This window comes from Taudactylus pleione, unplaced genomic scaffold (assembly GCF_031769625.1).
Source record: "Taudactylus pleione unplaced genomic scaffold, aTauple2 ptg001024l, whole genome shotgun sequence".
Classification (NCBI taxonomy): Eukaryota; Metazoa; Chordata; class Amphibia; order Anura; family Myobatrachidae; genus Taudactylus; species Taudactylus pleione.
In genome coordinates this window covers 825,890-853,515 of record NW_028285425.1, presented here as the reverse complement: position 1 = coordinate 853,515, position 27,626 = coordinate 825,890, and positions in this window count along the sequence as shown.

Genomic DNA, 27,626 nt, shown 5'->3' with positions numbered 1-27,626 from the left:
GCATAGAAGTAACCTCAGAATAAATAACCCAATGTTTATAGCATAGAAGTAACCTCAGAATACATAACCCAATGTATATAGCATAGAGATAACCTCAGAATAAGTAACCCAATGTTTATAGCATAGAAGTAACCTCAGAATAAATAACCCAATGTTTATAGCATAGAAGTAACCTCAGAATAAATAACCCAATGTTTATAGCATAGAAGTAACCTCAGAATAAATAACCCAATGTTTATAGCATAGAAGTAACCTCAGAATAAATAACCCAATGTTTATAGCATAGAGGTAACCTCAGAATAAATAACCCAATGTTTATAGCATAGGAATTACCTCAGAATAAATAACCCAATGTTTATAGCATAGAAATTACCTCAGAATAAATAACCCAATGTTTATAGCTTAGAAGTAACCTCAGAATAAATTACCCAATGTTTATAGCATAGAAGTAACCTCAGAATAAATAACCCAATGTTTATAGCATAGAAGTAACCTCAGAATAAATAACCCAATGTCTATAGCATAGAAGTAACCTCAGAATAAATAACCCAATGTTTATAGCATAGAAGTAACCTCTGAATAAATAACCCAATGTTTATATCATATAAGTAACCTCAGAATAAATAACCCAATGTTTATAGCATAGAGGTAACCTCAGAATACATAACCCAATGTTTATAGCATAGAAGTAACCTCAGAATACATAACCCAATGTTTATAGCATAGAGGTAACCGCAGAATACATAACCCAATGTTTATAGCATAGAAGTAACCTCAGAATACATAATCCAATGTTTATAGCATAGAGGTAACCTCAGAATAAATAACCCAATGTTTATACCATAGAAGTAACCTCAGAATAAGTAACCCAATGTTTATAGCATAGAAGTAACCTCAGAAAACATAACCCAATGTATATAGCATAGAGATAACCTCAGAATACATAACCCAATGTTTATAGCATAGAATTAACCTCAGTATAAATAACCCAATGTTTATAGCATAGAAGTAACGTCAGAATAGATAACCCAATGTTTATAGCATAGAAGTAACCTCAGAATAAATAACCCAATGTTTATAGCATAGAAGTAACCTCAGAATAAATAACCCAATGTTTATAGCATAGAGGTAACCTCAGAATAAATAACCCAATGTTTATAGCATAGAAATTACCTCAGAATAAATAACCCAATGTTTATAGCATAGAAATTACCTCAGAATAAATAACCCAATGTTTATAGCATAGAAGTAACCTCAGAATAAATAACCCAATGTTTATAGCATAGAAGTAACCTCAGAATAAATAACCCAATGTTTATAGCATAGAAGTAACCTCAGAATAAATAACCCAATGTCTATAGCATAGAAGTAACCTCAGAATAAATAACCCAATGTTTATAGCATAGAAGTAACCTCAGAATAAATAACCCAATGTTTATAGCATAGAAGTAACCTCAGAATAAATAACCCAATGTTTATAGCATAGAAGTAACCTCAGAATAAATAACCCAATGTTTATAGCATAGAAGTAACCTCAGAATACATAACCCAATGTTTATAGCATAGAAGTAACCTCAGAATAAATAACCCAATGTTTATAGCATAGAAGTAACCTCAGAATAAATAACCCAATGTTTATAGCATAGAAGTAACCTCAGAATAAATAACACAATGTCTATAGCATAGAAGTAACCTCAGAATACATAACCCAATGTTTATAGCATAGAAGTAACCTCAGAATAAATAACACAATGTCTATAGCATAGAAGTAACCTCAGAATACATAACCCACTGTTTATATCATAGAGGTTACCTCAGAATACAAAACCCAATGTTTATAGCATAGAAGTAACCTCAGAATACATAACCCAATGTTTATAGCATAGAGGTAACCTCAGAATACATAACCCAATGTTTATAGCATAGAAGTAACCTCAGAATTCGTAACCCAATGTTTATAGCATAGAGGTAACCTCAGAATAAATAACCCAATGTTTATAGCATAGAAGTAACCTCAGAATAAATAACCGAATGTTTATAGCAGAGATGTACCCTCCGAATAAATAACCCAATGTTTATAGCATAGAAGTAACCTCAGAATAAATAACCCAATGTTTATAGCATAGAAGTAACCTCAGAATAAATAACCCAATGTATATAGCATAAAAGTAACCTCAGAATAAATAACCCAATGTTTATAGCATAGAAGTAACCTCAGAATAAGTAACCCAATGTTTATAGCATAGAGGTAACCACTGAATAAATAACCCAATGTTTATAGCATAGAAGTAACCTCAGAATAAATAACCCAATGTTTATAGCATAGAAGTAACCTCAGAATACATAATCCAATGTATATAGCATAGAGATAACCTCAGAATAAGTAACCCAATGTTTATAGCATAGAAGTAACCTCAGAATAAATAACCCAATGTTTATAGCATAGAAGTAACCTCAGAATAAATACCCCAATGTTTATAGCATAGAAGTAACCTCAGAATAAATAACCCAATGTTTATAGCATAGAAGTAACCTCAGAATAAATAACCCAATGTTTATAGCATAGAGGTAACCTCAGAATAAATAACCCAATGTTTATAGCATAGAAATTACCTCAGAATAAATAACCCAATGTTTATAGCATAGAAATTACCTCAGAATAAATAACCCAATGTTTATAGCATAGAAGTAACCTCAGAATAAATTACCCAATGTTTATAGCATAGAAGTAACCTCAGAATAAATAACCCAATGTTTATAGCATAGAAGTAACCTCAGAATAAATAACCCAATGTCTATAGCATAGAAGTAACCTCAGAATAAATAACCCAATGTTTATAGCATAGAAGTAACCTCAGAATAAATAACCCAATGTTTATAGCATAGAAGTAACCTCAGAATAAATAACCCAATGTTTATAGCATAGAAGTAACCTCAGAATAAATAACCCAATGTTTATAGCATAGAAGTAACCTCAGAATACATAACCCAATGTTTATAGCATAGAAGTAACCTCAGAATAAATAACCCAATGTTTATAGCATAGAAGTAACCTCAGAATAAATAACCCAATGTTTATAGCATAGAAGTAACCTCAGAATAAATAACACAATGTCTATAGCATAGAAGTAACCTCAGAATACATAACCCAATGTTTATAGCATAGAAGTAACCTCAGAATAAATAACACAATGTCTATAGCATAGAAGTAACCTCAGAATACATAACCCACTGTTTATATCATAGAGGTTACCTCAGAATACAAAACCCAATGTTTATAGCATAGAAGTAACCTCAGAATACATAACCCAATGTTTATAGCATAGAGGTAACCTCAGAATACATAACCCAATGTTTATAGCATAGAAGTAACCTCAGAATTCGTAACCCAATGTTTATAGTATAGAGGTAACCTCAGAATAAATAACCCAATGTTTATAGCATAGAAGTAACCTCAGAATAAATAACCGAATGTTTATAGCAGAGATGTACCCTCCGAATAAATAACCCAATGTTTATAGCATAGAAGTAACCTCAGAATAAATAACCCAATGTTTATAGCATAGAAGTAACCTCAGAATAAATAACCCAATGTTTATAGCATAAAAGTAACCTCAGAATAAATAACCCAATGTTTATAGCATAGAAGTAACCTCAGAATAAGTAACCCAATGTTTATAGCATAGAGGTAACCACTGAATAAATAACCCAATGTTTATTGCATAGAAGTAACCTCAGAATAAATAACCCAATGTTTATAGCATAGAAGTAACCTCAGAATACATAACCCAATGTATATAGCATAGAGATAACCTCAAAATAAGTAACCCAATGTTTATAGCATAGAAGTAACCTCAGAATAAATAACCCAATGTTTATAGCATAGAAGTAACCTCAGAATAAATACCCCAATGTTTATAGCATAGAAGTAACCTCAGAATAAATAACCCAATGTTTATAGCATAGAAGTAACCTCAGAATAAATAACCCAATGTTTATAGCATAGAGGTAACCTCAGAATAAATAACCCAATGTTTATAGCATAGAAATTACCTCAGAATAAATAACCCAATGTTTATAGCATAGAAATTACCTCAGAATAAATAACCCAATGTTTATAGCATAGAAGTAACCTCAGAATAAATTACCCAATGTTTATAGCATAGAAGTAACCTCAGAATAAATAACCCAATGTTTATAGCATAGAAGTAACCTCAGAATAAATAACCCAATGTCTATAGCATAGAAGTAACCTCAGAATAAATAACCCAATGTTTATAGCATAGAAGTAACCTCTGAATAAATAACCCAATGTTTATAGCATAGAAGTAACCTCAGAATAAATAACCCAATGTTTATAGCAAAGAGGTAACCTCAGAATACATAACCCAATGTTTATAGCATAGAAGTAACCTCAGAATACATAACCCAATGTTTATAGCATAGAGGTAACCGCAGAATACATAACCCAATGTTTATAGCATAGAAGTAACCTCAGAATACATAATCCAATGTTTATAGCATAGAGGTAACCTCAGAATAAATAACCCAATGTTTATACCATAGAAGTAACCTCAGAATAAGTAACCCAATGTTTATAGCATAGAAGTAACCTCAGAATAAATAACCCAATGTTTATAGCATAAAAGTAACCTCAGAAAACATAACCCAATGTATATAGCATAGAGATAACCTCAGAATACATAACCCAATGTTTATAGCATAGAATTAACCTCAGTATAAATAACCCAATGTTTATAGCATAGAAGTAACCTCAGAATAGATAACCCAATGTTTATAGCATAGAAGTAACCTCAGAATAAATAACCCAATGATTATAGCATAGAAGTAACCTCAGAATAAATAACCCAATGTTTATAGCATAGAGGTAACCTCAGAATAAATAACCCAATGTTTATAGCATAGAAATTACCTCAGAATAAATAACCCAATGTTTATAGCATAGAAATTACCTCAGAATAAATAAACCAATGTTTATAGCATAGAAGTAACCTCAGAATAAATAACCCAATGTTTATAGCATAGAAGTAACCTCAGAATAAATAACCCAATGTTTATAGCATAGAAGTAACCTCAGAATAAATAACCCAATGTTTATAGCATAGAGGTAACCTCAGATTAAATAACCCAATGTTTATAGCATAGAAGTAACCTCAGAATAAATAACCCAATGTTTATAGCATAGAAGTAACCTCAGAATACATAACCCAATGTTTATAGCATAGAAGTAACCTCAGAATAAATAACCCAATGTTTATAGCATAGAAGTAACCTCAGAATAAATAACACAATGTTTATAGCATAGAAGTAACCTCAGAATAAATAACCCAATGTTTATAGCATAGAGGTAACCTCAGAAAAAATAACCCAATGTTTATAGCATAGAGGTAACCTCAGAATAAATAACCCAATGTTTATATCATAGAAGTAACCTCAGAATAAATAACCCAATGTTTATAGCATAGAAGTAACCTCAGAATACATAACCCAATGTTTATAGCATAGAAATTACCTCAGAATAAATAACCCAATGTTTATAGCATAGAAGTAACCTCAGATTAAATAACCCAATGTTTATGTCATATAAGTAACCTCAGAATAAATAACCCAATGTTTATAGCATAGAAATAACCTCAGAATAAATAACCCAATGTTTATAGCATAGAAGTAACCTCAGAATAAATAACCCAATGTTTATAGCATAGAAGTAACCTCAGAATAAATAACCCAATGTTTATACCATAGAAGTAACCTCAGAATAAATAACCCAATGTTTATAGCATAGAAGTAACCTCAGAATAAATAACCCAATGTTTATAGCATAGAAGTAACCTCAGAATACATAACCCAATGTTTATAGCATAGAAGTAACCTCAGATTAAATAACCCAATGTTTATAGCATAGAGGTAACCTCAAAATACATAACCCAATGTATATAGCATAGAGGTAACCTCAGAATACATAACCCAATGTTTATAGCATAGAAGTAACCTCAGAGTAAATAACCCAATGTTTATAGCATAGAAGTAACCTCAGAATAAATAACCCAATGTTTATATCATATAAGTAACCTCAGAATAAATAACCCAATGTTTATAGCATAGAAGTAACCTCAGAATACATAACCCAATGTTTATAGCATAGAAATAACCTCAGAATACATAACCCAATGTTTATAGCATAGAGGTAACCTCAGAATAAATAACCCAATGTTTATAGCATAGAAGTAACCTCAGAATAAATAAACCAATGTTTATAGCATAGAAGTAACCTCAGAATAAATAACCCAATGTTTATAGCATAGAGGTGACCTCAGAATAAATAACCCAATGTTTATAGCAGAGAAGTAAACTCAGAATACATAACCCAATGTTTATAGCATAGAAGTAACTTCACAATAAATAACCCAATGTTTATACCATAGAAGTAACCTCAGAATACATAACCCAATGTTTATAGCATAGAAGTAACCTCAGAATAAATAACCCAATGTTTATAGCATAGAAGTAACCTCAGATGTTTATAGCATAGAAGTAACCTCAGAATAAATAACCCAATGTTTATAGCATAGAGGTAACCTCAGAATACATAACCCAATGTTCATAGCATAGAGGTAACCTCAAAATAAATAACCCAATGTTTATAGCATAGAGGTAACCTCAGAATAAATAACCCAATGTTTATAGCATAGAAGTAACCTCAGAATACATAACCCAATGTTTATAGCATAAAAATTACCTCAGAATAAATAACCCAATGTTTATAGCATAGAAGTAACCTCAGATTAAATAACCCAATGTGTATATCATATAAGTAACCTCAGAATAAATAACCCAATGTTTATAGCATAGAAGTAACCTCAGAATAAATAACCCAATGTTTATAGCATAGAGGTAACCTCAGAATAAATAACCCAATGTTTATAGCATAGAAGTAACCTCAGAATAAATAACCCAATGTTTATAGCATAGAGGTAACCTCAGAATAAATAACCCAATATTTATAGCATAGAAGTAACCTCAGAATAAATAACCCAATGTTTATAGCATAGAAGTAAACTCAGAATACATAACCCAATGTTTATAGCATAGAGGTAACCTCAGAATACATAACCCAATGTTTATAGCATAGAAGTAACCTCAGAATTCGTAACCCAATGTTTATAGCATAGAGGTAACCTCAGAATAAATAACCCAATGTTTATAGCATAGAAGTAACCTCAGAATAAATAACCGAATGTTTATAGCAGAGATGTACCCTCCGAATAAATAACCCAATGTTTATAGCATAGAAGTAACCTCAGAATAAATAACCCAATGTTTATAGCATAGAAGTAACCTCAGAATAAATAACCCAATGTTTATAGCATAAAAGTAACCTCAGAATAAATAACCCAATGTTTATAGCATAGAAGTAACCTCAGAATAAGTAACCCAATGTTTATAGCATAGAGGTAACCACTGAATAAATAACCCAATGTTTATAGCATAGAAGTAACCTCAGAATAAATAACCCAATGTTTATAGCATAGAAGTAACCTCAGAATACATAACCCAATGTATATAGCATAGAGATAACCTCAGAATAAGTAACCCAATGTTTATAGCATAGAAGTAACCTCAGAATAAATAACCCAATGTTTAATGCATAGAAGTAACCTCAGAATAAATACCCCAATGTTTATAGCATAGAAGTAACCTCAGAATAAATAACCCAATGTTTATAGCATAGAAGTAACCTCAGAATAAATAACCCAATGTTTATAGCATAGAGGTAACCTCAGAATAAATAACCCAATGTTTATAGCATAGAAATTACCTCAGAATAAATAACCCAATGTTTATAGCATAGAAATTACCTCAGAATAAATAACCCAATGTTTATAGCATAGAAGTAACCTCAGAATAAATTACCCAATGTTTATAGCATAGAAGTAACCTCAGAATAAATAACCCAATGTTTATAGCATAGAAGTAACCTCAGAATAAATAACCCAATGTCTATAGCATAGAAGTAACCTCAGAATAAATAACCCAATGTTTATAGCATAGAAGTAACCTCAGAATAAATAACCCAATGTTTATAGCATAGAAGTAACCTCAGAATAAATAACCCAATGTTTATAGCATAGAAGTAACCTCAGAATAAATAACCCAATGTTTATAGCATAGAAGTAACCTCAGAATACATAACCCAATGTTTATAGCATAGAAGTAACCTCAGAATAAATAACCCAATGTTTATAGCATAGAAGTAACCTCAGAATAAATAACCCAATGTTTATAGCATAGAAGTAACCTCAGAATAAATAACACAATGTCTATAGCATAGAAGTAACCTCAGAATACATAACCCAATGTTTATAGCATAGAAGTAACCTCAGAATAAATAACACAATGTCTATAGCATAGAAGTAACCTCAGAATACATAACCCACTGTTTATATCATAGAGGTTACCTCAGAATACAAAACCCAATGTTTATAGCATAGAAGTAACCTCAGAATACATAACCCAATGTTTATAGCATAGAGGTAACCTCAGAATACATAACCCAATGTTTATAGCATAGAAGTAACCTCAGAATTCGTAACCCAATGTTTATAGCATAGAGGTAACCTCAGAATAAATAACCCAATGTTTATAGCATAGAAGTAACCTCAGAATAAATAACCGAATGTTTATAGCAGAGATGTACCCTCCGAATAAATAACCCAATGTTTATAGCATAGAAGTAACCTCAGAATAAATAACCCAATGTTTATAGCATAGAAGTAACCTCAGAATAAATATCCCAATGTTTATAGCATAAAAGTAACCTCAGAATAAATAACCCAATGTTTATAGCATAGAAGTAACCTCAGAATAAGTAACCCAATGTTTATAGCATAGAGGTAACCACTGAATAAATAACCCAATGTTTATAGCATAGAAGTAACCTCAGAATAAATAACCCAATGTTTATAGCATAGAAGTAACCTCAGAATACATAACCCAATGTATATAGCATAGAGATAACCTCAGAATAAGTAACCCAATGTTTATAGCATAGAAGTAACCTCAGAATAAATAACCCAATGTTTATAGCATAGAAGTAACCTCAGAATAAATACCCCAATGTTTATAGCATAGAAGTAACCTCAGAATAAATAACCCAATGTTTATAGCATAGAAGTAACCTCAGAATAAATAACCCAATGTTTATAGCATAGAGGTAACCTCAGAATAAATAACCCAATGTTTATAGCATAGAAATTACCTCAGAATAAATAACCCAATGTTTATAGCATAGAAATTACCTCAGAATAAATAACCCAATGTTTATAGCATAGAAGTAACCTCAGAATAAATTACCCAATGTTTATAGCATAGAAGTAACCTCAGAATAAATAACCCAATGTTTATAGCATAGAAGTAACCTCAGAATAAATAACCCAATGTCTATAGCATAGAAGTAACCTCAGAATAAATAACCCAATGTTTATAGCATAGAAGTAACCTCTGAATAAATAACCCAATGTTTATAGCATAGAAGTAACCTCAGAATAAATAACCCAATGTTTATAGCAAAGAGGTAACCTCAGAATACATAACCCAATGTTTATAGCATAGAAGTAACCTCAGAATACATAACCCAATGTTTATAGGATAGAGGTAACCACAGAATACATAACCCAATGTTAATAGCATAGAAGTAACCTCAGAATACATAATCCAATGTTTATAGCATAGAGGTAACCTCAGAATAAATAACCCAATGTTTATACCATAGAAGTAACCTCAGAATAAGTAACCCAATGTTTATAGCATAGAAGTAACCTCAGAATAAATAACCCAATGTTTATAGCATAGAAGTAACCTCAGAAAACATAACCCAATGTATATAGCATAGAGATAACCTCAGAATACATAACCCAATGTTTATAGCATAGAATTAACCTCAGTATAAATAACCCAATGTTTATAGCATAGAAGTAACCTCAGAATAGATAACCCAATGTTTATAGCATAGAAGTAACCTCAGAATAAATAACCCAATGATTATAGCATAGAAGTAACCTCAGAATAAATAACCCAATGTTTATAGCATAGAGGTAACCTCAGAATAAATAACCCAATGTTTATAGCATAGAAATTACCTCAGAATAAATAACCCAATGTTTATAGCATAGAAATTACCTCAGAATAAATAACCCAATGTTTATAGCATAGAAGTAACCTCAGAATAAATAACCCAATGTTTATAGCATAGAAGTAACCTCAGAGTAAATAACCCAATGTTTATAGCATAGAAGTAACCTCAGAATAAATAACCCAATGTTTATATCATATAAGTAACCTCAGAATAAATAACCCAATGTTTATAGCATAGAAGTAACCTCAGAATACATAACCCAATGTTTATAGCATAGAAATAACCTCAGAATACATAACCCAATGTTTATAGCATAGAGGTAACCTCAGAATAAATAACCCAATGTTTATAGCATAGAAGTAACCTCAGAATAAATAAACCAATGTTTATAGCATAGAAGTAACCTCAGAATAAATAACACAATGTTTATAGCATAGAGGTGACCTCAGAATAAATAACCCAATGTTTATAGCAGAGAAGTAAACTCAGAATACATAACCCAATGTTTATAGCATAGAAGTAACTTCACAATAAATAACCCAATGTTTATACCATAGAAGTAACCTCAGAATACATAACCCAATGTTTATAGCATAGAAGTAACCTCAGAATAAATAACCCAATGTTTATAGCATAGAAGTAACCTCAGATGTTTATAGCATAGAAGTAACCTCAGAATAAATAACCCAATGTTTATAGCATAGAGGTAACCTCAGAATACATAACCCAATGTTCATAGCATAGAGGTAACCTCAAAATAAATAACCCAATGTTTATAGCATAGAGGTAACCTCAGAATAAATAACCCAATGTTTATAGCATAGAAGTAACCTCAGAATACATAACCCAATGTTTATAGCATAGAAATTACCTCAGAATAAATAACCCAATGTTTATAGCATAGAAGTAACCTCAGATTAAATAACCCAATGTGTATATCATATAAGTAACCTCAGAATAAAGAACCCAATGTTTATAGCATAGAAGTAACCTCAGAATAAATAACCCAATGTTTATAGCATAGAGGTAACCTCAGAATAAATAACCCAATGTTTATAGCATAGAAGTAACCTCAGAATAAATAACCCAATGTTTATAGCATAGAGGTAACCTCAGAATAAATAACCCAATGTTTATAGCATAGAAGTAACCTCAGAATAAATAACCCAATGTTTATAGCATAGAAGTAAACTCAGAATACATAACCCAATGTTTATAGCATAGAGGTAACCTCAGAATACATAACCCAATGTATATAGAATAGAGGTAACCTCAAAATAAATAACCAATGTTTATAGCATAGAGGTAACCTCAGAATAAATAACCCAATGCTTATAGCATAGAAGTAACCTCAGAATACATAACCCAATGTTTATAGCATAGAAGTAACCTCAGAATAAATAACACAATGTCTATAGCATAGAAGTAAACTCAGAATACATAACCCACTGTTTATATCATAGAGGTTACCTCAGAATACAAAACCCAATGTTTATAGCATAGAAGTAACCTCAGAATACATAACCCAATGTTTATAGCATAGAGGTAACCTCAGAATACATAACCCAATGTTTATAGCATAGAAGTAACCTCAGAATTCGTAACCCAATGTTTATAGCATAGAGATAACCTCAGAATACATAACCCAATGTTTATAGCATAGAAGTAACCTCAGAATAAATAACCGAATGTTTATAGCAGAGATGTACCCTCCGAATAAATAACCCAATGTTTATAGCATAGAAGTAACCTCAGAATAAATAACCCAATGTTTATAGCATAGAAGTAACCTCAGAATAAATAACCCAATGTTTATAGCATAAAAGTAACCTCAAAATAAATAACCCAATGTTTATAGCATAGAAGTAACCTCAGAATAAGTAACCCAATGTTTATAGCATAGAGGTAACCACTGAATAAATAACCCAATGTTTATAGCATAGAAGTAACCTCAGAATAAATAACCCAATGTTTATAGCATAGAAGTAACCTCAGAATACATAACCCAATGTTTATAGCATAGAGATAACCTCAGAATAAGTAACCCAATGTTTATAGCATAGAAGTAACCTCAGAATAAATAACCCAATGTTTATAGCATAGAAGTAACCTCAGAATAAATAACCCAATGTTTATAGCATAGAAGTAACCTCAGAATAAATAACCCAATGTTTATAGCATAGAAGTAACCTCAGAATAAATAACCCAATGTTTATAGCATAGAGGTAACCTCAGAATAAATAACCCAATGTTTATAGCATAGAAATTACCTCAGAATAAATAACCCAATGTTTATAGCATAGAAATTACCTCAGAATAAATAACCCAATGTTTATAGCTTAGAAGTAACCTCAGAATAAATTACCCAATGTTTATAGCATAGAAGTAACCTCAGAATAAATAACCCAATGTTTATAGCATAGAAGTAACCTCAGAATAAATAACCCAATGTCTATAGCATAGAAGTAACCTCAGAATAAATAACCCAATGTTTATAGCATAGAAGTAACCTCTGAATAAATAACCCAATGTTTATAGCATAGAAGTAACCTCAGAATAAATAACCCAATGTTTATAGCATAGAGGTAACCTCAGAATACATAACCCAATGTTTATAGCATAGAAGTAACCTCAGAATACATAACCCAATGTTTATAGCATAGAGGTAACCGCAGAATACATAACCCAATGTTTATAGCATAGAAGTAACCTCAGAATACATAATCCAATGTTTATAGCATAGAGGTAACCTCAGAATAAATAACCCAATGTTTATACCATAGAAATAACCTCAGAATAAGTAACCCAATGTTTATAGCATAGAAGTAACCTCAGAAAACATAACCCAATGTATATAGCATAGAGATAACCTCAGAATACATAACCCAATGTTTATAGCATAGAATTAACCTCAGTATAAATAACCCAATGTTTATAGCATAGAAGTAACCTCAAAATAGATAACCCAATGTTTATAGCATAGAAGTAACCTCAGAATAAATAACCCAATGTTTATAGCATAGAAGTAACCTCAGAATAAATAACCCAATGTTTATAGCATAGAGGTAACCTCAGAATAAATAACCCAATGTTTATAGCATAGAAATTACCTCAGAATAAATAACCCAATGTTTATAGCATAGAAATTACCTCAGAATAAATAACCCAATGTTTATAGCATAGAAGTAACCTCAGAATAAATAACCCAATGTTTATAGCATAGAAGTAACCTCAGAATACATAACCCAATGTTTATAGCATAGAAGTAACCTCAGAATAAATAACCCAATGTTTATAGCATAGAAGTAACCTCAGAATAAATAAACCAATGTTTATAGCATAGAAGTAACCTCAGAATAAATAACACAATGTCTATAGCATAGAAGTAACCTCAGAATACATAACCCAATGTTTATAGCATAGAAGTAACCTCAGAATAAATAACACAATGTCTATAGCATAGAAGTAACCTCAGAATACATAACCCACTGTTTATATCATAGAGGTTACCTCAGAATACAAAACCCAATGTTTATAGCATAGAAGTAACCTCAGAATACATAACCCAATGTTTATAGCATAGAGGTAACCTCAGAATACATAACCCAAGGTTTATAGCATAGAAGTAACCTCAGAATTCGTAACCCAATGTTTATAGCATAGAGGTAACCTCAGAATAAATAACCCAATGTTTATAGCATAGAAGTAACCTCAGAATAAATAACCGAATGTTTATAGCAGAGATGTACCCTCCGAATAAATAACCCAATGTTTATAGCATAGAAGTAACCTCAGAATAAATAACCCAATGTTTATAGCATAGAAGTAACCTCAGAATAAATAACCCAATGTTTATAGCAAAAAAGTAACCTCAGAATAAATAACCCAATGTTTATAGCATAGAAGTAACCTCAGAATAAGTAACCCAATGATTATAGCATAGAGGTAACCACTGAATAAATAACCCAATGTTTATAGCATAGAAGTAACCTCAGAATAAATAACCCAATGTTTATAGCATAGAAGTAACCTCAGAATACATAACCCAATGTATATAGCATAGAGATAACCTCAGAATAAGTAACCCAATGTTTATAGCATAGAAGTAACCTCAGAATAAATAACCCAATGTTTATAGCATAGAAGAAACCTCAGAATAAATACCCCAATGTTTATAGCATAGAAGTAACCTCAGAATAAATAACCCAATGTTTATAGCATAGAAGTAACCTCAGAATAAATAACCCAATGTTTATAGCATAGAGGTAACCTCAGAATAAATAACCCAATGTTTATAGCATAGAAATTACCTCAGAATAAATAACCCAATATTTATAGCATAGAAATTACCTCAGAATAAATAACCCAATGTTTATAGCATAGAAGTAACCTCAGAATAAATTACCCAATGTTTATAGCATAGAAGTAACCTCAGAATAAATAACCCAATGTTTATAGCATAGAAGTAACCTCAGAATAAATAACCCAATGTCTATAGCATAGAAGTAACCTCAGAATAAATAACCCAATGTTTATAGCATAGAAGTAACCTCTGAATAAATAACCCAATGTTTATAGCATAGAAGTAACCTCAGAATAAATAACCCAATGTTTATAGCAAAGAGGTAACCTCAGAATACATAACCCAATGTTTATAGCATAGAAGTAACCTCAGAATACATAACCCAATGTTTATAGCATAGAGGTAACCGCAGAATACATAACCCAATGTTTATAGCATAGAAGTAACCTCAGAATACATAATCCAATGTTTATAGCATAGAGGTAACCTCAGAATACATAACCCAATGTTTATACCATAGAAGTAACCTCAGAATAAGTAACCCAATGTTTATAGCATAGAAGTAACCTCAGAATAAATAACCCAATGTTTATAGCATAGAAGTAACCTCAGAAAACATAACCCAATGTATATAGCATAGAGATAACCTCAGAATACATAACCCAATGTTTATAGCATAGAATTAACCTCAGTATAAATAACCCAATGTTTATAGCATAGAAGTAACCTCAGAATAGATAACCCAATGTTTATAGCATAGAAGTAACCTCAGAATAAATAACCCAATGTTTATAGCATAGAAGTAACCTCAGAATAAATAACCCAATGTTTATAGCATAGAGGTAACCTCAGAATAAATAACCCAATGTTTATAGCATAGAAATTACCTCAGAATAAATAACCCAATGTTTATAGCATAGAAATTACCTCAGAATAAATAACCCAATGTTTATAGCATAGAAGTAACCTCAGAATAATTTACCCAATGTTTATAGCATAGAAGTAACCTCAGAATAAATAACCCAATGTTTATAGCATAGAAGTAACCTCAGAATAAATAACCCAATGTCTATAGCATAGAAGTAACCTTAGAATAAATAACCCAATGTTTATAGCATAGAAGTAACCTCAGAATAAATAACCCAATGTTTATAGCATAGAAGTAACCTCAGAATAAATAACCCAATGTTTATAGCATAGAAGTAACCTCAGAATAAATAACCCAATGTTTATAGCATAGAGGTAACCTCAGAATACATAACCCAATGTTTATAGCAAAGAAGTAACCTCAGAATACATAACCCAATGTTTATAGCATAGAAGTAACCTCAGAATAAATAACCCAATGTTTATAGCATAGAAGTAACCTCAGAATAAATAACCCAATGTTTATAGCATAGAAGTAACCTCAGAATAAATAACCCAATGTCTATAGCATAGAAGTAACCTCAGAATAAATAACCCAATGTTTATAGCATAGAAGTAACCTCAGAATAAATAACCCAATGTTTATAGCATAGAAGTAACCTCAGAATAAATAACCCAAAGTTTATAGCATATAAGTAACCTCAGAATAAATAACCCAATGTTTATAGCATAGCGGTAACCTCAGAATACATAACCCAATGTTTATAGCATAGAAGTAACCTCAGAATACATAACCCAATGTTTATAGCATAGAGGTAACCTCAGATTAAATAACCCAATGTTTATAGCATAGAAGTAACCTCAGAATAAATAACCCAATGTTTATAGCATAGAAGTAACCTCAGAATAAATAACACAATGTTTATAGCATAGAAGTAATTTCAGATTAAATAACCCAATGTTTATAGCATAGAAGTAAAATCAGAATAAATAACCCAATGTTTATAGCATAGAGGTAACCTCAGAATAAATAACCCAATGTTTATAGCATAGAGGTAACCTCAGAATAAATAACCCAATGTTTATAGCATAGAAGTAACCTCAGAATAAATAACCCAATGTTTATAGCATAGAAGTAACCTCAGAATAAATAACCCAATGTTTATAGCATAAAAGTAACCTCAGAATACATAACCCAATGTTTATAGCATAGAAATAACCTAAGAATAAATATCCCAATGTCTATAGCATAGAGGTAACCTCAGAATAAATAACCCAATGTTTATAGCATAGAGGTAACCTCAGAATAAATAACCCAATGTTTATATCATAGAAGTAACCTCAGAATAAATAACCCAATGTTTATAGCATAGAGGTAACCTCAGAATAAATAACCCAATGTTTATAGCATAGAGGTAACCTCAGAATAAATAACCCAATGTTTGTACCATAGAGGTAACCTCAGAATAAATAACCCAATGTTTATAGCATAGACGTAACCTCAGAAAAAATGACCCAATGTTTATAGCATAGAAGTAACCTCAGAATAAATAACCCAATGTTTATAGCATAGAAGTAACCTCAGAATAAATAACCCAATGTTTATAGCATAGAAGTAACCTCAGAATTAATAACCCAATGTTTATAGCATAGAAGTAACCTCAGAATAAATAACCCAATGTTTATAGCATAGAAGTAACCTCAGAATACATAACCCAATATACATAGCATAGAGGTAACCTCAGAATACATAACCCAATGTTTAAAGCATAGAAGTAACCTCAGAATAAATAACCCAATATTTATAGCATAGAAGTAACATCAGAATAAATAACCCAAAGTTTATAGCATAGAGGTAACCTCAGAATAATTATCCCAATGTTTATAGAATAGAGGTAACCTCAGAATAAATAACCCAATGTTTGTAGCATAGAAGTAACATCAGAATAAATAACCCAATGTTTATAGCATAGAAGTAACCTCAGAAAAAATGACCCAATGTTTATAGCATAGAAGTAACCTCAGAATAAATCACCCAATGTTTATAGCATAGAAGTAACATCAGAATAAATAACCCAATGTTTATAGCATAGAGGTAACTTCAGAATACATAACCCAATGTATATAGAATAGAGGTAACCTCAGAATAAATAACCCAATGTTTATAGCATAGAAGTAACCTCAGAATACATAACCCAATGTTTAGAGCATAGAAGTAACCTCAGAATAAATAACACAATGTCTATAGCATAGAAGTAACCTCAGAATACATAACCCACTGTTTATATCATAGAAGTAACCTCAGAATAAATAACCCAATGTTTATAGCATAGAAGTAACCTCAGAATACATAACCCAATGTTTATAGCATAAAAGTAACCTCAGAATAAATAACCCAATGTTTATAGCATAGAGGTAACCTCAGAATACATAACCCAATGTTTATAGCATAGAGGTAACCTCAGAATAAATAACCCAATGTTTATAGCATAGAAGTAACCTCAGGAATACATAACCCAATGTTTATAGCATAGAAGTAACCTCAGAATAAATATCCCAATGTTTATAGCATAGAGGTAACCTCAGAATAAATATCCCAATGTTTATAGCATAGAAGTAACAACAGAATAAATAACCCAATGTTTACAGCATAGAAGTAACCTCAAAATAAATAACTCAATGTTTATAGCATAGAAGTAGCCTCAGAATAAATAACCCAATGTTTATAGCATAAAAGTAATCCCAGAATAAATAACCCAATGTTTATAGCATAGAAGTAACCTCAGAATACATAACCCAATGTTTATAGCATAGAAGTAACCTCAGAATAAATAACCCAATGTTTATAGCATAGAAATAACCTAAGAATAAATATCCCAATGTTTATAGCATAGAGGTAACCTCCGAATAAATAACCCAATGTTTATAGCATAGAAGTAACCTCAGAATAAATAACCCAATGTTTATAGCTTAGAAGTAACCTCAGAATAAATAACCCAATGTTTATAGCATAGAGGTAACCTCAGAATAAATAACACAATGTTTATAGCATAGAAGTAACCTCAGAATAAATAACCCAATGTTTATAGCATAGAAATTACCTCAGAATAAATAACCCAATGTTTATAGCATAGAAGTAACCTCAGAATTAATAACCCAATGTTTATGGCATAGAAGTAACCTCAGAATAAATAAACCAATGTTTATAGCATAGAAGTAACCTCAGAATACAAAACCCAATGTATATAGCATAGAGATAACCTCAGAATAAATAACCCAATGTTTATAGCATAGAAGTAACCTCAGAATAAATAACCCAATGTTTATAGCATAGAAATAACCTCAGAATAAATAACCCAATGTTTATAGCATAGAAGTAACCTCAGAATAAATAACCCAATGTTTATAGCATAGAATAACTTCAGAATAAATAACCCAATGTTTATAGATTAGAAGTAACCTCAGAATACATAACCCAATGTTTATAGCATAGAGGTAACCTCAGAATACATAACCCAATGTTTATAGCATAGAAGTAACCTCGGAATAAATAACCCAATGTTTATAGCATAGAGGTAACCTCAGAATACGTAACCCAATGTTTATAGCATAGAGGTAACCTCAGAATACATATCCCAATGTTTAGAACATAGAAGTAACCTCAGAATAAATTACCCAATGTTAAGAGCATAGAAGTAACCTCAGAATAAATAACCCAATGTTTATAGCATAGAAGTAACCTCAGAATAAATAACCCAATGTTTATAGCATAGAAGTAACCTCAGAATAAATAACCCAATGTTTATAGCATAGAAGTAACCTCAGAATAAATAACCCAATGTTTATAGCATAGAAGTAACCTCAGAATACATAACCCAATGTTTATAGCATTGAAGTAACCTCAGATTAAATAACGCAATGTTTATAGCATAGAGGTAACCTCAAAATACATAAACCAATGTATATAGCATAGAGGTAACCTCAGAATACAAAACCCAATGTTTATAGCATAGAAGTAACCTCAGAGTAAATAACCCAATGTTTATAGCATAGAAGTAACCTCAGAATAAATAACCCAATGTTTATAGCATAAAAGTAACCTCAGAATAAATAACCCAATGTTTATATCATAGAAGTAACCTCAGAATAAATAACCCAATGTTTATAGCATAGAAGTAACCTCAGAATAAATAACCCAATGTTTATAGCATAGAAGTAACCTCAGAATACATAACCCAATGTTTATAGCATAGAGGTAACCTCAGAATAAATAACCCAATGTTTATAGCATAGAAATTACCTCAGAATAAATAACCCAATGTTTATAGCATAGAAGTAACCTCAGAATTAATAACACAATGTTTATGGCATAGAAGTAACCTCAGAATAAATAACCCAATGTTTATAGCATAGAAGTAACCTCAGAATACATAAACCAATGTATATAGCATAGAGATAACCTCAGAATACATAACCCAATGTTTATTGCATTGAGGTAACCTCAGAATAAATAACCCAATGTTTATAGCATAGAAGTAACAACAGAATAAATAACCCAATGTTTATAGCATAGAAGTAACCTCAGAATAAATAACCCAATGTTTATAGCATAGAAGTAACCTCAGAATAAATAACCCAATGTTTATAGCATAAAAGTAACCTCAGAATAAATAACCCAATGTTTATAGCATAGAAGTAACCTCAGAATACATAACCCAATGTTTATAGCATAGAAGTAACCTCAGAAAAATATATCCCAATGTTTATAGCATAGAAATAACCTAAGAATAAATATCCCAATGTTTATAGCATAGAGGTAACCTCAGAATACATATCCCAATGTTTAGAGCATAGAAGTAACCTCAGAATAAATTACCCAATGTTTAGAGCATAGAAGTAACCTCAGAATAAATAACCCAATGTTTATAGCATAGAAGTAACCTCAGAATAAATAACCCAATGTTTATAGCATAGAAGTAACCTCAGAATAAATAACCCAATGTTTATAGCATAGAAGTAACCTCAGAATAAATAACCCAATGTTTATAGCATAGAAGTAACCTCAGAATACATAACCCAATGTTTATAGCATTGAAGTAACCTCAGATTAAATAACGCAATGTTTATAGCATAGAGGTAACCTCAAAATACATAAACCAATGTATATAGCATAGAGGTAACCTCAGAAAACATAACCGAATGTTTATAGCATAGAAGTAACCTCAGAGTAAATAACCCAATGTTTATAGCATAGAAGTAACCTCAGAATAAATAACCCAATGTTTATAGCATAAAAGTAACCTCAGAATAAATAACCCAATGTTTATATCATAGAAGTAACCTCAGAATAAATAACCCAATGTTTATAGCATAGAAGTAACCTCAGAATAAATAACCCAATGTTTATAGCATAGAAGTAACCTCAGAATACATAACCCAATGTTTATAGCATAGAGGTAACCTCAGAATAAATAACCCAATGTTTATAGCATAGAAATTACCTCAGAATAAATAACCCAATGTTTATAGCATAGAAGTAACCTCAGAATTAATAACACAATGTTTATGGCATAGAAGTAACCTCAGAATAAATAACCCAATGTTTATAGCATAGAAGTAACCTCAGAATACATAAACCAATGTATATAGCATAGAGATAACCTCAGAATACATAACCCAATGTTTATAGCATAGAGGTAACCTCAGAATAAATAACCCAATGTTTATAGCATAGAAGTAACAACAGAATAAATAACCCAATGTTTATAGCATAGAAGTAACCTCAGAATAAATAACCCAATGTTTATAGCATAGAAGTAACCTCAGAATAAATAACCCAAAGTTTATAGCATAAAAGTAACCTCAGAATAAATAACCCAATGTTTATAGCATAGAAGTAACCTCAGAATACATAACCCAATGTTTATAGCATAGAAGTAACCTCAGAATAAATAACCCAATGTTTATAGCATAGAAATAACCTAAGAATAAATAGCCCAATGTTTATAGCATAGAGGAAACCTCAGAATAAATAACCCAATGTTTATAGCATAGAGGTAACCTCAGAATAAATAACCCAATGTTTATAGCATAGAAGTAACCTCAGAATAAATAACCCAATGTTTATAGCATAGAAGTAACCTCAGAATAAATAACCCAATGTTTATAGCATAGAGGTAACCTCAGAATAAATAACACAATGTTTATAGCATAGAAGTAACCTCAGAATAAATAACCCAATGTTTATAGCATAGAGGTAACCTCAGAATAAATAACCCAATGTTTATAGCATAGAAATTACCTCAGAATAAATAACCCAATGTTTATAGCATAGAAGTAACCTCAGAATAAATAACCCAAAGTTTATAGCATAGAGGTAACCTCAGAACAAATAACCCAATGTTTATAGCATAGAAGTAACCTCAGGATACATAACCCAATGTATATAGCATAGAAGTAACCTCAGAAAAAATAACCCAATGTTTATTGCATAGAGGTAACCTCAGAATAAATAACCCAATGTTTATAGCATAGAAGTAACAACAGAATAAATAACCCAATGTTTGTACCATAGAGGTAACCTCAGAATAAATAACCCAATGTTTATAGCATAGAAGTAACCTCAGAAAAAATGACCCAATGTTTATAGCATAGAAGTAACCTCAGAATAAATAGCCCAATGTTTATAGCATAGAAGTAACCTCAGAATAAATAACCCAATGTTTATAGCATAGAAGTAACCTCTGAATAAATAACCCATTGTCTATAGCATAGAAGTAACCTCAGAATAAATAACCCAATGTTTATAGCATAGAGGTAACCTCAGAATAAATAACCCAATGTTTTTAGCATAGAGGTAACCTCAGAATAAATAACCCAATGTTTATAGCATAGAGGTAACCTCAGAATAAATAACCCAATGTTTATATCATAGAAGTAACCTCAGAATAAATAACCCAATGTTTATAGCATAGAAGTAACCTCAGAAAAAATAACCCAAAGTTTATAGCATAGAGGTAACCTCAGAATAAATAACCCAATGTTTATAGCATAGAGGTACCCTCAGAATAAATAACCCAATGTTTGTACCATAGAGGTAACCTCAGAATAAATAACCCAATGTTTATAGCATAGAAGTAACCTCAGAAAAAATGACCCAATGTTTATAGCATAGAAGTAACCTCAGAATAAATAGCCCAATGTTTATAGCATAGAAGTAGCCTCAGAATAAATAACCCAATGTTTATAGCATAGAAGTAACCTCTGAATAAATAACCCATTGTCTATAGCATAGAAGTAACCTCAGAATAAATAACCCAATGTTTATAGCATAGAAGTAACCTCAGAAAAAATAACCCAAAGTTTATAGCATAGAGGTAACCTCAGAATAAATAACCCAAAGTTTATAGCATAGAGGTACCCTCAGAATAAATAACCCAATGTTTGTACCATAGAGGTAACCTCAGAATAAATAACCCAATGTTTATAGCATAGAAGTAACCTCAGAAAAAATGACCCAATGTTTATAGCATAGAAGTAACCTCAGAATAAATAGCCCAATGTTTATAGCATAGAAGTAGCCTCAGAATAAATAACCCAATGTTTATAGCATAGAAGTAACCTCAGAATAAATAACCCAATGTTTATAGCATAGAAGTAACCTCAGAATAAATAACCCAATGTTTATAGCATAGAAGTAACCTCTGAATAAATAACCCATTGTCTATAGCATAGAAGTAACCTCAGAATAAATAACCCAATGTTTATAGCATAGAAGTAACCTCAGAATAAACAACCCAATGTTTATAGCATAGAAGTAACCTCAGAATACATAACCCAATGTTTATAGCATAGAAGTAACCTCAGAATACATAACCCAATGTTTATAGCATAGAAGTAACCGCAGAATACATAACCCAATGTTTATAGCATAGAAGTAACCTCAGAATACATAATCCATTGTTTATAGCATAGAGGTAACCTCAGAATAAATAACCCAATGTTTAAACCATAGAAGTAACCTCAGAATAAATAACCCAATGTTTATAGCAGAGGTAACCTCAGAATAAATAACACAATATTTATAGCATAGAAGTAACCTCAGAATAAATAACCCAATGTTTATAGCATAGAAGTAACCTCAGAATAAGTAACCCAATGTTTATAGCATAGTGGTAACCACAGAATAAATAACCCAATGTTTATAGCATAGAAGTAACCTCAGAATAAATAACCCAATGTTTATAGCATAGAAGTAACCTCAGAATACATAACCCAATGTATATAGCATAGAGATAACCTCTGAATACATAACCCAATATTTATAGCATAGAAGTAACCTCAGAATAAATAACCCAATGTTTATAGCATAGAAGTAACCTCAGAATAAATAACCCAATGTTTATAGCACAGAAGTAACCTCAGAATAAATAACCCAATGTTTATAGCATAGAAGTAACCTCAGAATAAATAACCCAATGTTTATAGCATAGAGGTAACCGCAGAATAAATAACCCAATGTTTATAGCATAGAAATTACCTCAGAATAAATAACCCAATGTTTATAGCATAAAAATTACCTCAGAATAAATAACCCAATGTTTATAGCATAGAAGTAACCTCAGATTAAATTACCCAATGTTTATAGCATAGAAGTAACCTCAGAATAAATAACCCAATGTTTATAGCATAGAAGTAACCTCAGAATAAATAACCCAATGTCTATAGCATAGAAGTAACCTCAGAATAAATAACCCAATGTTTATAGCATAGAAGTAACCTCAGAATAAATAACCCAATGTTTATAGCATAGAAGTAACCTCAGAATAAATAACCCAATGTTTATAGCATAGAAGTAACCACAGAATAAATAACCCAATGTTTTGTAGCATAGAGGTAACCTCAGAATACATAACCCAATGTTTATAGCAAAGAAGTAACCTCAGAATACATAACCCAATGTTTATAGCATAGAGATAACCTCAGAATACATATCCCAATGTTTATAGCATAGAAGTAACCTCAGAATACATAACCCAATGTTTATAGCATAGAGGTAACCTCAGAATAAATAACCCAATGTTTATAGCATAGCGGTAACCACAGAATAAATAACCCAATGTTTATAGCATAGAAGTAACCTCAGAATACATAACCCAATGTTTATTGCATAGAGGTAACCTCAGATTAAATAACCCAATGTTTATAGCATTGAAGTAACCTCAGAATAAATAACCCAATGTCTATAGCATAGAAGTAACCTCAGAATAAATAACACAATGTTTATAGCATTGAAGTAACCTCAGATTAAATAACCCAATGTTTATAGCATAGAAGTAAAATCAGAATAAATAACCCAATGTTTATAGCATAGAGGTAACCTCAGAATAAATAACCCAATGTTTATAGCATAGAGGTAACCTCAGAATAAATAACCCAATGTTTATAGCATAGAAGTAACCTCAGGAATACATAACCCAATGTTTATAGCATAGAAGTAACCTCAGAATAAATATCCCAATGTTTATAGCATAGAGGTAACCTCAGAATAAATATCCCAATGTTTATAGCATAGAAGTAACAACAGAATAAATAACCCAATGTTTACAGCATAGAAGTAACCTCAGAATAAATAACCCAATGTTTATAGCATAGAAGTAGCCTCAGAATAAATAACCCAATGTTTATAGCATAAAAGTAATCTCAGAATAAATAACCCAATGTTTATAGCATAGAAGTAACCTCAGAATACATAACCCAATGTTTATAGCATAGAAGAAACCTCAGAATAAATAACCCAATGTTTATAGCATAGAAATAACCTAAGAATAAATATCCCAATGTTTATAGCATAGAGGTAACCTCCGAATAAATAACCCAATGTTTATAGCATAGAAGTAACCTCAGAATAAATAACCCAATGTTTATAGCTTAGAAGTAACCTCAGAATAAATAACCCAATGTTTATAGCATAGAGGTAACCTCAGAATAAATAACACAATGTTTATAGCATAGAAGTAACCTCAGAATAAATAACCCAATGTTTATAGCATAGAAATTACCTCAGAATAAATAACCCAATGTTTATAGCATAGAAGTAACCTCAGAATTAATAACCCAATGTTTATGGCATAGAAGTAACCTCAGAATAAATAAACCAATGTTTATAGCATAGAAGTAACCTCAGAATACAAAACCCAATGTATATAGCATAGAGATAACCTCAGAATAAATAACCCAATGTTTATAGCATAGAAGTAACCTCAGAATAAATAACCCAATGTTTATAGCATAGAAATAACCTCAGAATAAATAACCCAATGTTTATAGCATAGAAGTAACCTCAGAATAAATAACCCAATGTTTATAGCATAGAATAACTTCAGAATAAATAACCCAATGTTTATAGCTTAGAAGTAACCTCAGAATACATAACCCAATGTTTATAGCATAGAGGTAACCTCAGAATACATAACCCAATGTTTATAGCATAGAAGTAACCTCGGAATAAATAACCCAATGTTTATAGCATAGAGGTAACCTCAGAATACGTAACCCAATGTTTATAGCATAGAGGTAACCTCAGAATACATATCCCAATGTTTAGAACATAGAAGTAACCTCAGAATAAATTACCCAATGTTAAGAGCATAGAAGTAACCTCAGAATAAATAACCCAATGTTTATAGCATAGAAGTAACCTCAGAATAAATAACCCAATGTTTATAGCATAGAAGTAACCTCAGAATAAATAACCCAATGTTTATAGCATAGAAGTAACCTCAGAATAAATAACCCAATGTTTATAGCATAGAAGTAACCTCAGAATACATAACCCAATGTTTATAGCATTGAAGTAACCTCAGATTAAATAACGCAATGTTTATAGCATAGAGGTAACCTCAAAATACATAAACCAATGTATATAGCATAGAGGTAACCTCAGAATACATAACCCAATGTTTATAGCATAGAAGTAACCTCAGAGTAAATAACCCAATGTTTATAGCATAGAAGTAACCTCAGAATAAATAACCCAATGTTTATAGCATAAAAGTAACCTCAGAATAAATAACCCAATGTTTATATCATAGAAGTAACCTCAGAATAAATAACCCAATGTTTATAGCATAGAAGTAACCTCAGAATAAATAACCCAATGTTTATAGCATAGAAGTAACCTCAGAATACATAACCCAATGTTTATAGCATAGAGGTAACCTCAGAATAAATAACCCAATGTTTATAGCATAGAAATTACCTCAAAATAAATAACCCAATGTTTATAGCATAGAAGTAACCTCAGAATTAATAACACAATGTTTATGGCATAGAAGTAACCTCAGAATAAATAACCCAATGTTTATAGCATAGAAGTAACCTCAGAATACATAAACCAATGTATATAGCATAGAGATAACCTCAGAATACATAACCCAATGTTTATAGCATAGAGGTAACCTCAGAATAAATAACCCAATGTTTATAGCATAGAAGTAACAACAGAATAAATAACCCAATGTTTATAGCATAGAAGTAACCTCAGAATAAATAACCCAATGTTTATAGCATAGAAGTAACCTCAGAATAAATAACCCAATGTTTATAGCATAAAAGTAACCTCAGAATAAATAACCCAATGTTTATAGCATAGAAGTAACCTCAGAATACATAACCCAATGTTTATAGCATAGAAGTAACCTCAGAAAAATATATCCCAATGTTTATAGCATAGAAATAACCTAAGAATAAATATCCCAATGTTTATAGCATAGAGGTAACCTCAGAATACATATCCCAATGTTTAGAGCATAGAAGTAACCTCAGAATAAATTACCCAATGTTTAGAGCATAGAAGTAACCTCAGAATAAATAACCCAATGTTTATAGCATAGAAGTAACCTCAGAATAAATAACCCAATGTTTATAGCATAGAAGTAACCTCAGAATAAATAACCCAATGTTTATAGCATAGAAGTAACCTCAGAATAAATAACCCAATGTTTATAGCATAGAAGTAACCTCAGAATACATAACCCAATGTTTATAGCATTGAACTAACCTCAGATTAAATAACGCAATGTTTATAGCATAGAGGTAACCTCAAAATACATAAACCAATGTATATAGCATAGAGGTAACCTCAGAATACATAACCGAATGTTTATAGCATAGAAGTAACCTCAGAGTAAATAACCCAATGTTTATAGCATAGAAGTAACCTCAGAATAAATAACCCAATGTTTATAGCATAAAAGTAACCTCAGAATAAATAACCCAATGTTTATATCATAGAAGTAA